Raw genomic sequence first — 15115 nt, forward strand, 5'->3', positions numbered from 1 at the left:
GATGCACAGAGGTACAGAGATTCAGGGATGCAGATACCTCTAAATACACAAACCCATCTCTGGGAGCCTCAAACCCCGACAGCCAGGGTTTAAATACCAGCTCTGGCCACTTACTAGCTCCGTGACCTTGGCCAACTTACCAAGGTGCCTCAATTTCCACACTGTAAACCTCGGACAACAATCAAACCTTCCTAACTCGCTTGTTGAGACGATAGAAGGATTCATTTCTGTAAAACTCTCAGAAAAGAATGTAGCACATTTTTGGTTCTCAACAAATGTCAACTTGATATTCAAGTGATTTACAAGTCTCCTTTCTAATCATCTTCTGTGTTTCCTGGTTAGTCTAAGTCCCAAAGGAAATCCTTATTTCCCCTCTTATAAACTCTTGGGGGGCACCCTTATGTTCCATCCCAGCACCTGTTTACACTAAGTGAGGGGATACCTCCTCCCTACTCCTCTGGGCCACGGAGAGTGCTTCTTCCTTCTTACCCCTGGCCCCTGGCCCATAGCTAGCCCTCATCACACAAACTGAGTGAGGTGTGAGTCTGGGGAGACAAGCATGGCATGTGAAACCCTTCTTTTCCCTCCACTGTTGGCCACCCTTGGGAAGCACCTGGGATGCTCAGCTCTATGGCAGGACAGCCCTGTGTAGGAAGGGGCAGGTCCCCTTAATGGAAGGCTTGCTGTGGCCCAGAGCTACATGGGAAAGTGTGAATCTCCACTTCTGGAACACAGTATCATGACAAGCATTTTCCCACAGCCCTGAAGTTCATGGAGAACGTGTCTTCATCAGTAACAAAGAAGACATATATTGCCTGCCTTCTCTTTTGTGTCATCTCTCAGTTCGCTGCTGGAGACAACATGTGTATAAGTATTGGAACCCTTTAAGCCACAACATATATGAAGTAACAAAAAAATTCTGTGGCTTAACGTTGGTTCAGGGCGACTGTGTAACAGTTCTGACTCTGCTGATGCTAAATTATGGTTATAGGAACTATGGAACCTCCTCAAATATCTTTCATCATAAAACCAGCTTTTCTTATTTCCCTGTTTCTTACTAATTGCCGAAGACAATCAAATGATGGCTTCACACAAAACAGCAGCTAAAGTTTATGAGCCCTATTGACATACCAACTGTGGTAAACACTTACATAATTTCTAATTCTCACAATTCTACAAAGCAGATATGAGCGTCCCCATCTCACAGACGAGGGAAAAACTCAGAACGAACTGACTCAGGCTCACGTGGCTCAGTGGCAGCGCGTGCACGCAAACCCAAGTCAAAAAACTACACCCCTTCGTATATGTACCAAATCTCCTACAACCAATTAACACACAGCGGCGGAGTCAATACTCAGGGAACTCAGTACACTTTTCAGCTTTAAGGTGCTCCAGAGGCCGCTTCTAGCTGTTTTATAAAATCCCGGCTCACTGGTTTCTAACACTGGAAGAAAAGTCCGATTTTGCCATTGTTTGCACAGCAAGTCTGAAATTTTCACAGCGAGATGACAGAATAAAACTAAGATATAAGCAGAGTAATTTTTCCAGGTAGACGGACATAATGGACATTGTGCTATTCTGAAGCTTAAAGCAAAGGAATTATAATAAAATAACGTTGTTTAAGCCTTCTTTTACAAACAGGAAAGTTAAGATTGTAAGAAGGTGCAACAGCGCCACCTATGGCTAAAAATACCTTCCAGGTTACCGCGAAACATGCAACACAATAATTGCCTGTAGGATCAGAAACGAGAATCAGGTAAGTAAAAGCTTATGTAGCACATACTGCACTTTGCTTTGGGGGAAGCGAGGGGTATTCAGCATTTAATCTGATATTGCTAATACTCCTGAATATAAACAGAAGACATAGGCTCATGGAAACTCATCTTAGAAGAGGAAAGAATCCAGTCCAGCCACTTCATTTTACAGGAGAGGAGACTGAGACCTGGAATCTGTCCTCCTGGCAATCAGCAGGAAAAATCTCCTAGGCCTCATGTCTTACACTGTAGCAAAAACCAACAGATCTTTACTAGGCCTATATTCATAAAAGTCACGTCTGTATTTTTCCAACATTAGGTAATCTAAGTATCTTGCAAAATACTTCTCAGAGAGCCAGGAAATCATACAAGTTTGTTGAAATACAAAATCATTTATTTACATATTTAAACACCATGAGCTTTATTCTATTACAAAAGTGTCATGTCAAATCAATGTTTTAATATTTTAAACCTGTTAAGATTGCAGGAAAAAAATCAAAATTTTCTTTAATCACAAATGGGAGAAGCTTATTCCTTGAAAATTATCAATGTGGATTTTTCTAAACTTAATGAATCTGGTCAGAATCCCAGGAATTTAAAAATCTGAGTGGATGGTTTCATGGCAACATGAATTCTGAGTTGTAACAATACATATTCTGTGAAAATAATCTTCAAGGTCATCTGCTTAAGACAATTTAACTAGACCCTGTCTCACTAGAATGATGCAGATTTCATTAAAACTTCATACTGCACCAAAAAAAAAAAATTCGAGTTACTTTAAGCCATATTCATATATATCATATAAATACTTATTGAATATGCATCAGTTATAAGCCACCCTCTTTAGTATTCAGAGTTCATCCTTCTAAAATATCTGTCATTGTTACAGCACATTTTTATTAAGTACCTCTTGGGTTCTTTATATACAAGGAGTCTAACTCTCACAGTTAGAGAGGTAAACGATATTACTCAAATTTTACAAATGAGGAAATGTACTTAAGCCATGAAAACAACTTACATATTCATCATCAGGAAAGAAAAAAGTAAAGATTTTACTTATAATATTCACTGACAATCTTTTCTTCCATACTAAGACGACATAAAACCAATTCAGACTTTGTAAGTATTTCTGTCAATAAGGGCCACTAGAGGAAAACAAGAAGCATCATTAGCAATGGATGGATTTTCAAAGCCCACTTCACTTTTGCACTATAATTATTTTTAATGTTTAGTTTTTACTGCTTACAGAGAACTAAAATAAAAAAAATATCAATTTTTAAAGTCATTACCTGAGAATAAAACTTTTGTGAAAATGTACAATTTTAATTTATGCCACTCTGTCTCACACTCTCACTGGTGTCTCCGCTTTGAAGTCCTCATCAGGCTGAGATTACTAAAATCGGCCATTTATGGACTCACAAGTTTCGGGAAACCACTCAATGGGAGGCTGATTAGAGGAGCAATTAAGAATGCATTCTGTACAGCCTGGATTCCAGCACCGAGCTAGCCATCGCCAGCTGCGTGTGATTTGGGACAAGCTGCCACATTTCACAATCCCTCAGCTGCAAAACAGGAGACATTGATACCTACACTCAAACACCTGCTATGATATAAAACATGAGGAAAGCCTTTTAGCCTTAGGTAGGTTACCACACAGAGCGAGATTGATCATTATGATGATGAGGATGGCTGTTAATAAATTAAGCTAGACCAAAAAGAAGAAATCACCATAAAGGAGAAACATTTTGAGTCAATGAGCATTTCCTTTTGGATGCATTACAGAATATTCTACTGATTTTAATAATAAACCAAGACTTGTCCATTAATTATAGATTTACAGGTTCATGGACAAGTCTCCAGAAAAAGAATTAGAGGGCTCTAACCTCTGAATACTAAGAAAGAAAATTTTTAAAAAAATTATGGGGGAGATTATACCTCATTTGGGAGAGTATGTGCTTACCATGCATGCAGCCCTCAGTTCAGTCCAAAATAACTCCATTTAAAAACTTTTTTTTTTTAAGAAATGGATATTAAAGCAAAAAGATGGAGGAATACAGAATTTTTTTAGAGACTCAACTCAGATTTAAGATGGGGAATAAAACATCCATTTCTCAAAGGAAATCTTGAAAACTATGTAAACTTGATCTGAGATGTCTAGTCTTCTAACATTATTCATGAATTCATATTACCAAGTCTTAAAACTACCTGATAACCCACAGTGGTTATACTGATCATAACAGCTGCCAACCCGGATCGAGCTCCGGCTATGACTGCTCTGTTCTGACATCTCTGCCCCTGAGGCTTCACCAGGCTGAGAGCACGAAATTGGGTTATTCATGAGCATCTCGTATAAGTCCTCAATTTGTGCTTCTCACTCCCCCCTCACCAGCTTCTCTGAGGGAAGCACTGTTATCATCTTCCACGCCCGCAGAAAAGGCCACTGAGGCACAGAGACTAAACCCGATCCAGGTCACATCGGCATTAAAGGACGTCTGTATTTCTGCTGTTTTCCTTTTGACAAAGGAATCTGTGATATCAATTCAAGGGAGAATTTTAAATAATCAAGTCTGTCTGGTCTTTACCTCAAAGAGCAGATACTATAAATTCCTGATGTAGGATGAGGCTACCACCACAAACTGACTCAGCTTGAAAGTAATATCCAAGATGCAGCAACGGATACACGTAAATATTCACGATTGTCAACTCCGCACACGCGTCTGGGCCCTTCACTGCCTGAAAGGGGATGAAATCCCCACCCGTGTCAGGGAGGGAAGCACGGCTCTTCCGGGTCTCACCCAGGCTTCACGGGCTGTTTCCCCCACAGACTGTCCTCAACGATTTAAAAACTGTCAAGATTTTTACACCATGCAAAACTGAAAGACATTTCTGCAGATGGAGCACTTTCTCAGGCTTAAACATTTTTACCTACACTCAGCAAGGGGGAGAAAAGAAACATGACTCTGCAAATCTCTGAGCTTCACCACTCACAAGATTTCAAAGGCCACAGCACAAGATGACTCTTCACATTGCAGGGTGAGAACAAAATAAAGCCGCCACAACCACAGGCACTCCCAGAGACAGTGCTCAGCAGTCTTCTGCACACTCATGGTTGTGCAGCCCTCACTACGATCTATTTCCAGAACACTTCACCAACACAAATGATACCCCATGTCACTAACAGTCATTCCCTAACCCCCCTCCACCCAGCCCCTTACAACCATCACCTGCTCTCTGCCTCTGCATGCGCCTATTCTGGGCATTTCAGATCACTAAAATCAACAATATGTGGCCGTTTGTGTCTGGTTCCTTTCACTTCACGTGCTGTTACCAAGGCTCGTCCATGTTGAAGTGTTAACAGCATCTCTCTTTTTTTTTTTGTTGAAAATCTTAAAGTTTATTAGAAGGTGGTAAGTACTATCAAAAAGAGTAGAGTTGAGCAAAAGTGATTGGATTTCAAAGGGAAAAGGCCGGGTTGAGCAGTCAGGGTGGACTTCCCAGAACAGGTGGAATTTTTCATCTTCCCCTTTATTCTTTTTTTCTTTTTTATTCTCTCTTACGTCTGAATTATATTCCACTACTTGGAGATACTACATTCTGTTCATCCATTCAGCAGCTATGTATGGAAGAGGTCCAGAACAATGAGTGTAAGTGGTGACTAGCATGGATGGCATTTAAGCAAAGGGCATGATGTGCTTTCAAAAAAAAAAAAAGCCAACAAACAGAGGCTCAAGGAAATTCAGTGCGTTTCTGAGCAAAGTTCATGCTTGCATCAGCAGGACTACCGTGCAGGGCTGGGGCGGATATTGGCAAAAATCACGGTGAGGGAGTCACCTGAGAAGACTCACCACTGCAAGCAGCTGTCAATTCTCCTCCCTCATCCTGTATTGTTAGAGCCAAGTTTCTTGGTTACTCTTATTTCAAGTAATAGCACTTTAACTGCACATCTGATCATCTGCATCAGACCACATTACCTCCAAGCCACAGAAAATCATTCACTGACCGGAGAAGATCCAAGACATAACGTTGATGGATCAGGGAGTCCTGCAGCATCCCAGCCTGCAGGGACAAACCCCACATGTGCCATGGTGATGTCCAAAAAATAAAATGCATGGAATTATCTCACTGCTGGTACATGACATCTGCCCCCAAATTGCCCCAAAATCATGCTGGCAAAGCACTAGTCAGCACTCTCACAACAAAGAAAGAAACAAAAAAAAGCTAAGAAGGCAAATTTAGGCTCTTCCATTGAAAACCAGCAACCACCACTGCCAGTACTGAGCTGGAATTCTCCTGACTTCAAAAACCATTGCGCAGTTACTTTTCAAACGTGAAAGGAATATATGTGTTCCGCGGAGGTGAAATTACAGAAGGATTTTTCTTATCAAAATTTCCAGTTGCCACATTAGCACAAGAAATTTTATGTTTCAGCTTTAAAAAAATCAATTATCTTCCACTTTCTTAATTTTGAACCTATTTTTATTTTATAAAGAGAGCTATCCTTCATAGTATAAACCAGCTTTTTGATTTCTGCAAACAAGACGTTTATGACCTCACTATTTCAGAGCAAACTTTAATGATGCTTTCATAGGTGGGACCTGGGTCGCTCACTAACAGCTCTTTAAATACTGACAAGCAGGTGCTATTAAGTAATGCAGAGGCCCTAACTCCACATTAACTCAGAAACCAAAGAAACTACACCAAAGCCTTACTTTATCATTTTATATATTCCTATTCTTTTGAATATTAAAGTTCTAAAAAGATATGCTTTTTTTGAGAAAGACGACAGCTGTTTTAAATTTCCTCTCACCAAGAAAGCAATCTTTATCAAGAATAAAAACCCCTATGGAAATCCAAAAGATGGGACGTTTCTAGTTAAGTGAACATGCAGATCTGAACGCAAACCTATATCCTATCAGATCTCACTCGAACGAGCTCAACAAAGTACTGGGCTACATTGGAACTTAGCTCTTTTTTTTCCAAATGTTGGCTGAGGAAAGATCATCACACAAGGCAGGGAAGGAGAGAAGAAAATCCAAGTGGCGGCCTCCATCTGTTTTCTACCAGCCAAAAGGCGCCGCTAGGGCGGCACCGCTAACAAGCCCTCCCCATAAGGAAATCCGGCATCCACACTGCCCCTGCCGTCCCCAAGCAGCCCCGATGCCCCTCTCCCACTGGTCGCTCCCCAGCCTGTGAATGGTTTTCTAATGGTCCCCCCAGTTTGTGGCACACTCTCCCTCCTCCCCGCTAAACACACACACACACACACACACACACACACACACACAGCCAGGGCAGCGTTCGCAGAACAAAAATTTGATTACATTTCCCCCACTTCAAACATTCAGAGGCTTCCTGGTCCAGTTGCAGCCTCAACCCCAACCCTGATTGCCCAAACTCACCTCAGTACCCAGGTACCCAGTGACCTCAGGGTCCCCCTAACATGCTCCTAATTCCCACTTGCCTCCGGGCTCAGTTTGACTGTTTCCCAAGGAAGCCTTCCCCACATCCAACTTCCGCAATTTGTTCCTCTGTTCCTAGAACATTCTAGGCTAATTCAACTTCTGACACTGCTAAGCCCCCAAGAAGAAAATACATTTTGCTTATTAATATGGGTCCAACCTCTCTTCCTTAGACACTTAGAAGGGCAAGTGTTATGAATAAATGAATGACGGGGTGGGTTTCAAAGGGACAGACATACCTGCTCTCGCCCGTCCCAATCCTTCTTTCTGTAGAATATTAGAAGCAAAACCAGAAGTACCTTTCTTGAGGGTCACTTCCTGCTAATACCCTTCACTACCTCCTGTGTCAGTTCTAGTAAAACCCAAGTTCTTCCAAAGCCCTCCACCCCAGGCCCTCTCCAGTGTCCTCCCCAGCAGTGGCACCATCCACACTGGATCACACAGGGCACACTGCCCACGCTTCACTTGCCACCTGGGACACACTCTTGACGCCTTCTCCTGGCTGACACTTACTCGTCCTCACAATTGAATGTAGAGCCCACTTCTTCCAGGAAGTACTCTCTGATAATGTCCTTTAGGTCTTGGCTGGCCTCCCAATATAGCAGCACTGTATGGTGACCAACTGGGTATTTGCCCACTCCTTTGAGACCACGACCTTTTGGGGGCCATGTGGGAAGGAGTGAGAGATTACAAGACGGGTCGGGGAAGCAAAAAGCAAAAATCACAGCCAAAGTCCCAAATTCAAGGATTCTTTCTCAGAAAAAAGAATAAACTATTTCACATGTGTGCAATTTGGCTACATTTTTTGTGGCTTCTGGACAGCAAGAGCTTGGTGTTCTAGTCCAAATCCCAGGTTACATGCAAAGAAATGTATATATTCATATCTAAAGGAAACCAGAGCTGCTCAACAACAGTTTGCAGTTAAAATTGAAAGGAACTTTGATAAAGGCAATCTGTCTCTCTCTCTCCTTTCTTTTCTGGCATCATATAATTTTAGAAGTATTTGCATGACTAAGTGATGGCTACAGCCCGTGATTCTGCACTGGAGTGTTTGGGGCTGAGGAAGCCCAGATTACATTCACTGTGTAAATGCAATCACACCAACACACTGACAGGTGCGCTAGTGGTGGAGATGATGTTCCAAAGCTGGCAACCATATGCTGTAAGAGAACTCTAAATAGAAATTAAGAAATGCAATGTCCTGTACTCAATTTCATTTGCTATATGGGCCATTAACTGATAGTATATTTTGACTAATGAAACCAAAAAAAAATTGTCAACGTCGATTTTCTTCATCTGACCGTTTTATGCTAACTTTGGATATCAAACCCTCACTCCATACGGAAAGCTCAGGCCTTCACTGCAGCACAGTTGCATCCCGTGGAAGAAAGCCGATCAAGGGAGAACTGGAGAGCTTCTCTTCAGAAGCTGGTAAGTCTGGTTTTGCACATGTACATCATTTGCAACCACATCATCGTCAAAGGAGTAAGACCTTACCTCTGTGGGGCGTAAAGCACTGCGGTGCTTCAGAACCATCAAAGAACACTGAGCTTTGTGAAACAGTCCTGAGGCACTTAAATCGCACTTTTTCTGGAAGGCTCCAAAATTGACCCACTTCACCATTCCAGGTATAACAGGGAGGTACCGGAATTAGCAGAGAAAACATGCCCTTGAATTCTGACAAGGCCCTGCTTGAATATTGCTACAGCATTTACTAACTGCTAAATGGACCAATTCCTAAACCGCTCTGAGAAGGCTTCCCAATCCGCAAAAGGGGGCTGCCACCGCCCACCGGGGAGGCATGGATGAGAATGCAACACGCAAGTAGGGCGGCCGACTGGTACCTGACACGGGGCCTGGCTAGTTCCCCTCCGCTGCCCTTCTTCCCCTTTAAACTTGCACTGTTCCCCCTGGTAAGGATCAAGCCCCTGGAACAGACTGCCCGTATCTTCTGTGTATCCCCGGATAAATGCCTTACACTTAGGAGGCCACAAAAACAACTGCCTCCTCCCAAGGCACTATCAATGTTCTTAAGAGTCTGGGTATTTTTAACTCTAATTTGCAAGGAGACTATTCCAGAAATTTCCAAGCACCATTCTCCAGGTTGGCTCCCCTCCCAGCGCCCATCCCTTCTCACCTCAGATCCTCTATCTGATTGCCTTCTGTTCATGGGCAAGCGAGTCAGGTAGGGTGGGGACTCCCAAGGACCCCCTCCCTCCCTCACAGGTGAGTGTGACTACCTTCTCCCCACTCCCTACTCCAAATCCATCTTTTAAGAAGTCTACCATCCCGCACCCTGCAGAGTCTGCATCTTCCCAAGATACACAAGTGGCCAGGACCCTCCCTTCAGATTTCTTCCTGGCTGGCCCTGCCCAACGCCCGGCCCCTTAAGGATAAACGGCATTACTCAGAAAATCGCAAACGCCACTGACTGACACACCAAAGCTGCATGGTCTGGGCTTTCCTCCGACCCAGGTACAGCCTTGCTCCCCCTCAGCCTCAGTCTGCAGCTCCCGAGATGATCTAATTTACATGCAAGGCTGTGAACACCAGCTAAGAATGACGACTCCCAACGTGTATCCCTAGTCCGGCTCCTTCACCTGAGCCCCATGGTCATAGAAACGAGTGCTTCTTTGAAGTTCTAACTTGGAAGACAATGGCATCTTAAAAATGCCAAATGTCCACCATTTACTCTGGAATTCGATTCCTGGAAGGTACCTCCCAGATTCCCCATTAGAGTAACAGCCCCAGCACCCACCTGTGTGTTTGAGGTCACATTCAATTTCCACTGTTCCCTCACCCAATCCCTGCCCTGGAATCAGTCCTATTATTTCTGTTGCTAAGCCCATCTCAAGTATGGTTCTGCAGGGACCATGGCTGTAACCCCACAAGCTCGCAGCATGGTGCACTGACTAACAGTCCTCCGAATGGTGCTCCCTGAAGGAGGAGGCATCTCCTGCCACGGGTCACCACAGAAGGCACTGGATTCTCACACAGGAGGGCGAGGAGAAGGGACTCAAGGTTCTCCCATGGTCTGAGCTTTGAAGGGCCAGAGGTCTAGGGGAGCTTCTAACCTGCAGACACACTTGCCAGTGAGCAGATGAAGTTGGAGGATCCCAGGAAAGGCTGTTCTCAATCCGACCCCTGGGCTCTTGGGAGCCACGGGAAAGGCCTGTGTCCAGGGCACAGCCCGGGCATCACAGATCCCAGCCTGCATTTGCCAACCCGGACAGCCTAGTCTCCATCTACTTGCGATACTTACTTCTGTTCTGTTCCCCCCGAGAATGTGATGGACTCTTTCAGATATTCTCACCTGTCCCAAGCGAGACAAATTCAGTGAAAAATGAAGGGTCCACATTTGGACCAGAGCATGAAAGGAGAAACAAGGCCTCATGGACAGCATGATGGTGGTGGCCAAACCCTTCCCCCGGGTGAGATGAACCAGGGTAGGGGTGAGAATCCAAGGCCCTAGGTCGGCCAAAGCATTTTCTTTCACGGTTGACTGGGGTGTTGGGTTCTCCCTACGGCAAATTAACCACAAGTCCGTCAGTGGCGGACGTCAGCTGCAACAGACACGGAGTCAGTTATTTACTGCCAACATGGGTTAAAATAAAGGCCGGGGCAGGGAGGCCTGCATGGCTGCTGAGGCAAACCACAGATCCGGCTCTGAATGTCCACTGGCTGTAGCAGAGAGGAAGCTATGGTCCCCTTTAGCAATCCCTGTGTCCACCAGTCCAGGTGAGCCATCTACTTAGGAGAAGGACATGTTTTCCTGATACTCAGAAAAGCCAGCCTCATAAAGGGAACAAAAGAGTGGCATGGATTTTAGACCCACTTCTGCCCCTTTATGAAGGCAAAGAAAAGTAAATGGCACAGGGATGTTGAATGCAAAAAAATATAAAATTAAATAACCAAACGGTGACTGCTTCCTTGAACATTGTCCCCTGCAGCTGCTCAACCCCGAGCCTGCCACTTTCTCACCATTGACCGCAGGCCAGGCAGCGCCGTCAAGCACGTCACACAGCGACAGCCAGGAGCCGCGTGCCAAGCACGTTTGTGTAAAAGCAGGAATCGAGCAAGATGCTGCAGAATCTGACATTGCAAGTTTAAATACACCATGAAACGAATCCCTCAGCAGCCGCCTGTATCAATTCGCATCTCACTTCTTCAAAACAATCAAACAAATTTAAGAAGTTTGCATTTGTCACCAAATATAAGGAAGACCAAACAGGTTCCTAAAAGCAAGGATTTAAACAGGTGTCAAATACCAGTGGGTGATGTGCTAACAAAGCAAATATTCCAAAAATTAGAAAATAAAAAGATGACTAGGATAATACATGGATCAAGGCAGCTGTTAAGTTTTTGCTTTTTAAAGATATGGAGACAGCATGGAGGGCGATCTGGCTATTTCCAATGCAGGATGTGCTTAGCCCACATTTTCAGAAGCAACAACATGCTCACAGGGCAGTACAAGAGAAAAAGGAATAAAGATAAAGTAAAAGAGGAGCAAGAGAAAATTAGAAACACACAAGAACATAAATGACTTTGACAGCCTGTACAAGAATTTATGAGAGTGTGTGAGGCCAGGGAAGCGTGGACGTTGAGACACACTCTCACCTCCTGCTCCAGGGAAGGCAGGGGTCTGAAGGGACCGGCGCTGCCAGGGGACCCCAACGTGGTCAGCGCCCCTAACCAAAACTCCATCTACCTGCGTCTAGGCAGCTTTTGAACCACAGAATGTGGTCACATTTCAGGCTGGACAGTTTTACGCACTCCCACCAAGAGTAGCAGGAGAGAATTAGGCTCTGCTCCTGGACCAAAGCATTGTTTTAAAAATTAATGACTGTGGAATAGTAAAAGCAACAACGGAGTAAAAGTGACTGGAGGAGAAAGTGCTTGACCCAAGCTCACTGGACACGTTTCTCACTGAAGTTCAGATGCTGGATGAGCGCTTTTGGTACCAAGATAGGCCCACCAGGAGGGAGGTTAAATCCACTGCTGTATTTTGATGCCGAGTCCCATGCCTGGTACACGAGGTTCTGGGTAAACAATGGTGACAGTGTCAACCACTACTGGCTAAGCACACATCCAGCTACTCCGCCAAATCCCAAGGGCAGACTTCAAAAGGAAAAAAACAAGCTGGCATTCTCTGGATGGTTCTGCAGACTCAGAGCCAAGCATTTACTGAGCAAAAATGTCACCAGTGCCTCCTATGACAAAAGAGGAGGCACTGGCCTGGGGGCTGGGGCAGGGCTCTAGGCTTCCACTGCTCACCCACCAGTCTGTCCAGGGGGAGAAGATGGTACCTGCTTACGTTGCACCAATGCACCTACCTTCGCTGATGCCTGGGTCCTCAGCAGGAGGTGACAGGTGAGGTGAATGGAGCCATCCTCTGTGTAGCACGATGCTTGCAGCTGTGTCATCAGCATTGCCCAGGCTTGTAAACCTGCCAGCTCATCTCCAAGGAGCAGAAGGGGAGCACTGGCATGTAGATCACAGGTCCCTGTGATGACAAGTAAATATCATGGCCACCACATGACTAGCCCTTCCTTAAGCCATAAAGGCATGTCCCGGGAGTAACTGAAAATTCATCCACAGCCCACCAGGCACCACACGCAGGTGGGACTTGGGTCCCCTGTGCCTGTCACTCACAGGGCTGGTCTGGACATTCTTTTTATCAATTATCTGGCATCTTCTCTTCCAATTTACCAACAACCAGAAAGTAGTATCTGATCTTCTGTAAATTCAAGAATCACAGAGCACTGCCTCCACAGCAGGCCCTGCAATACGTGCCAGGTCCTCCGACAGTGACCTGTGGGACCGCCATGAGCGCTCTCCAGACTCAAGGCCCGACGCCGCAGGCCGGGGGGACACAGCTTCCCTCACTCTCCCCAGCAAACAGGGACCAACACTCGGCAAAGGCAACTCACACTCTACTGTCTGAGGGACAGCACGATAGATACACGGGGAATCAGAGCAGAGGGTGAGGGGTTAGGCAGCCCAGAAGAGCTCGCCTGCACTTCCAAGGCAGAGTGGAGCCGTTGACATAATCACAGGGACAAAGTGAGGACGAATCTTTCCCTGCTCTGTCACATAATCCAAGACAAATATTTCCCTGCGTAAGGAACTCATTCGAAAGCCCCTGGCGGTGTTTCTGATGTCTAAAATTGACATGGAGCCTGTCAGGCGAGGAGAGGGCCTGAGTTGTGAAGGTGCTGGGCCTGGGAGGCAGGAGACACTGGCTCCACCCCCAGCTCAACCAGCGCCTCGTTCTGCCTCTCGGGATTCAGCATCTCATCTATAAGCAAAAGGATGAGACTGTCCCAGGTCAGGCTGCCCAACAGAAATGAAATGAGAGCCATGTAAAGAAAGTTTCCCAGTTGCCAAATTTAAAACGGTAAACAAAGAAACAAACCAACAAACAAAAAACAAATACTAGAAACTGATTTGAAGAACAGACTTTACTTAATCTATTGTATGTAAAATACTATCATTTTGACATATAATCAATATAGGAAGTAACAAGATAGTTTATATTCTTTTAGTAGACAAGCCTCAGCGTCTGATGTGCATTTGACCTACAGCACATCTCAGCTCAGAGCAGCCTCCTCCCCAGCGCTCCTAGCATCAGTGGATGTGGCTACTCTGTTAGACAGCAACTCCAGGGGTCCCACCATGGTCCTGGCTGAAAAGCCGGAGTAAGTGACCACACTAACTCTAAAAGGATCTCTCTGAAACAAAGGAGGATTCACTTTGAAATGTCTCTAAACCTGCGGGCTGCACCTCCCTCCCCCCTTGGTTACAAGACAGCCCTCTTCCTTGCTGATCCCTATCTGGACTTAGGGAAGCAATCCGGCACACAGCCAGGGTGGACTGGCCTCCAGGTATACTTACCTGCTGTCTGTGCCCAGTCCCATGAAGTCCTCCACTCAAACGGGATGCAGAGGAAGGGGATCTTGTCCCCAGACTTCTTGGGGGCTCCATCCAGCCACTTGGACTTGGGCAAGATGAAGAATGTCTCAGTGAAGTCCTCGATCCTCTTATCCACCGCCCTGCAGGCCTCGCAGATCGAAGGACACGTTGGTGCGTGGCTGCTCGGCTACCTCCCCATGCAGCACAAAGACAAAGAGCTGAGAGTCATTAAGCGCGGTGCCATACAGCTCCTCTGCATGTGGAGCTTCTGGAAGGTCTTGGCCAAGAGGCAGTCGCTAATGGTGACAAGGCCCACGACCTTGCAGTGGGTCTGGAAGTCACTCCACCCATTCTCGGGTGAATAGTGGTGCCTGTAGTGGATACAGGGTGCCCACTGGGAGCCGCACGGGCTGATCTGGCTCACCAAGGAGATTCGCTTATAGATGCAAAAGAAATTCTCCTCTCAGATGATCCTCATGGTTTAGACCACAACGGGAAGAGTCTGGTGGTCCTCAGCACACTGCACAGAGTCAGGGATGCTCATGTTGCAGGCCCTGCCGAGAGGGGAGAGGAGATTGAGATACATACTCTGCTGTGGGCTGTGGGCCATCTGGGTTGCGGTGACCTGGTGTGTACTAGCCAGAAAGCAAGGGAAGCCCAAGGAAAGCTGGGGGTACAGTTTGTCCTCAGAGTCTTCACATGGCTACCGTAGCTCGGATCACATTACCCAGCTTTTGGTCTAGGCTTCCTGACCCTGCAGAGAAGGGTCATTTCTTGTTTTCTGTTTCAAAACACCTAGCCAGGCCCTGATGCAAAGTCACTGCTCAAAAATGCTGAATAAAGAAATGAACAAAGGAACTGCTTTCCCCAAACCCCTTCAGCAGAATATAAAGAAAAGGAACACAGTGGGATCAAAAGATCTGGATTTCAACTCCAATTCATTTGAACTCCTAAGCTGCAGAATAAGCGATAAGAAAACTTGCCTTGGGG

General features: G+C 45.5%; 1 long non-coding RNA gene across 1 annotated transcript in view; it reads right to left on the bottom strand.

The window, feature by feature from the left end:
- LOC116281884 (uncharacterized) overlaps positions 1-14373 on the bottom strand; it is a 50741-nt gene extending 36368 nt beyond the window's left edge. The window contains exons 1-2 of the long non-coding RNA XR_004191337.2: positions 14108-14373; positions 12547-12716 (exon numbers count right to left, since the gene is read on the bottom strand). This is a non-coding gene — a long non-coding RNA (uncharacterized lncRNA). The remainder of the gene's footprint in view (positions 1-12546; positions 12717-14107) is intronic.
- Positions 14374-15115: the final 742 nt, after the last annotated feature.

Source organism: Vicugna pacos, chromosome 9 (assembly GCF_048564905.1).
Source record: "Vicugna pacos chromosome 9, VicPac4, whole genome shotgun sequence".
NCBI classification, from domain to species: Eukaryota; Metazoa; Chordata; class Mammalia; order Artiodactyla; family Camelidae; genus Vicugna; species Vicugna pacos.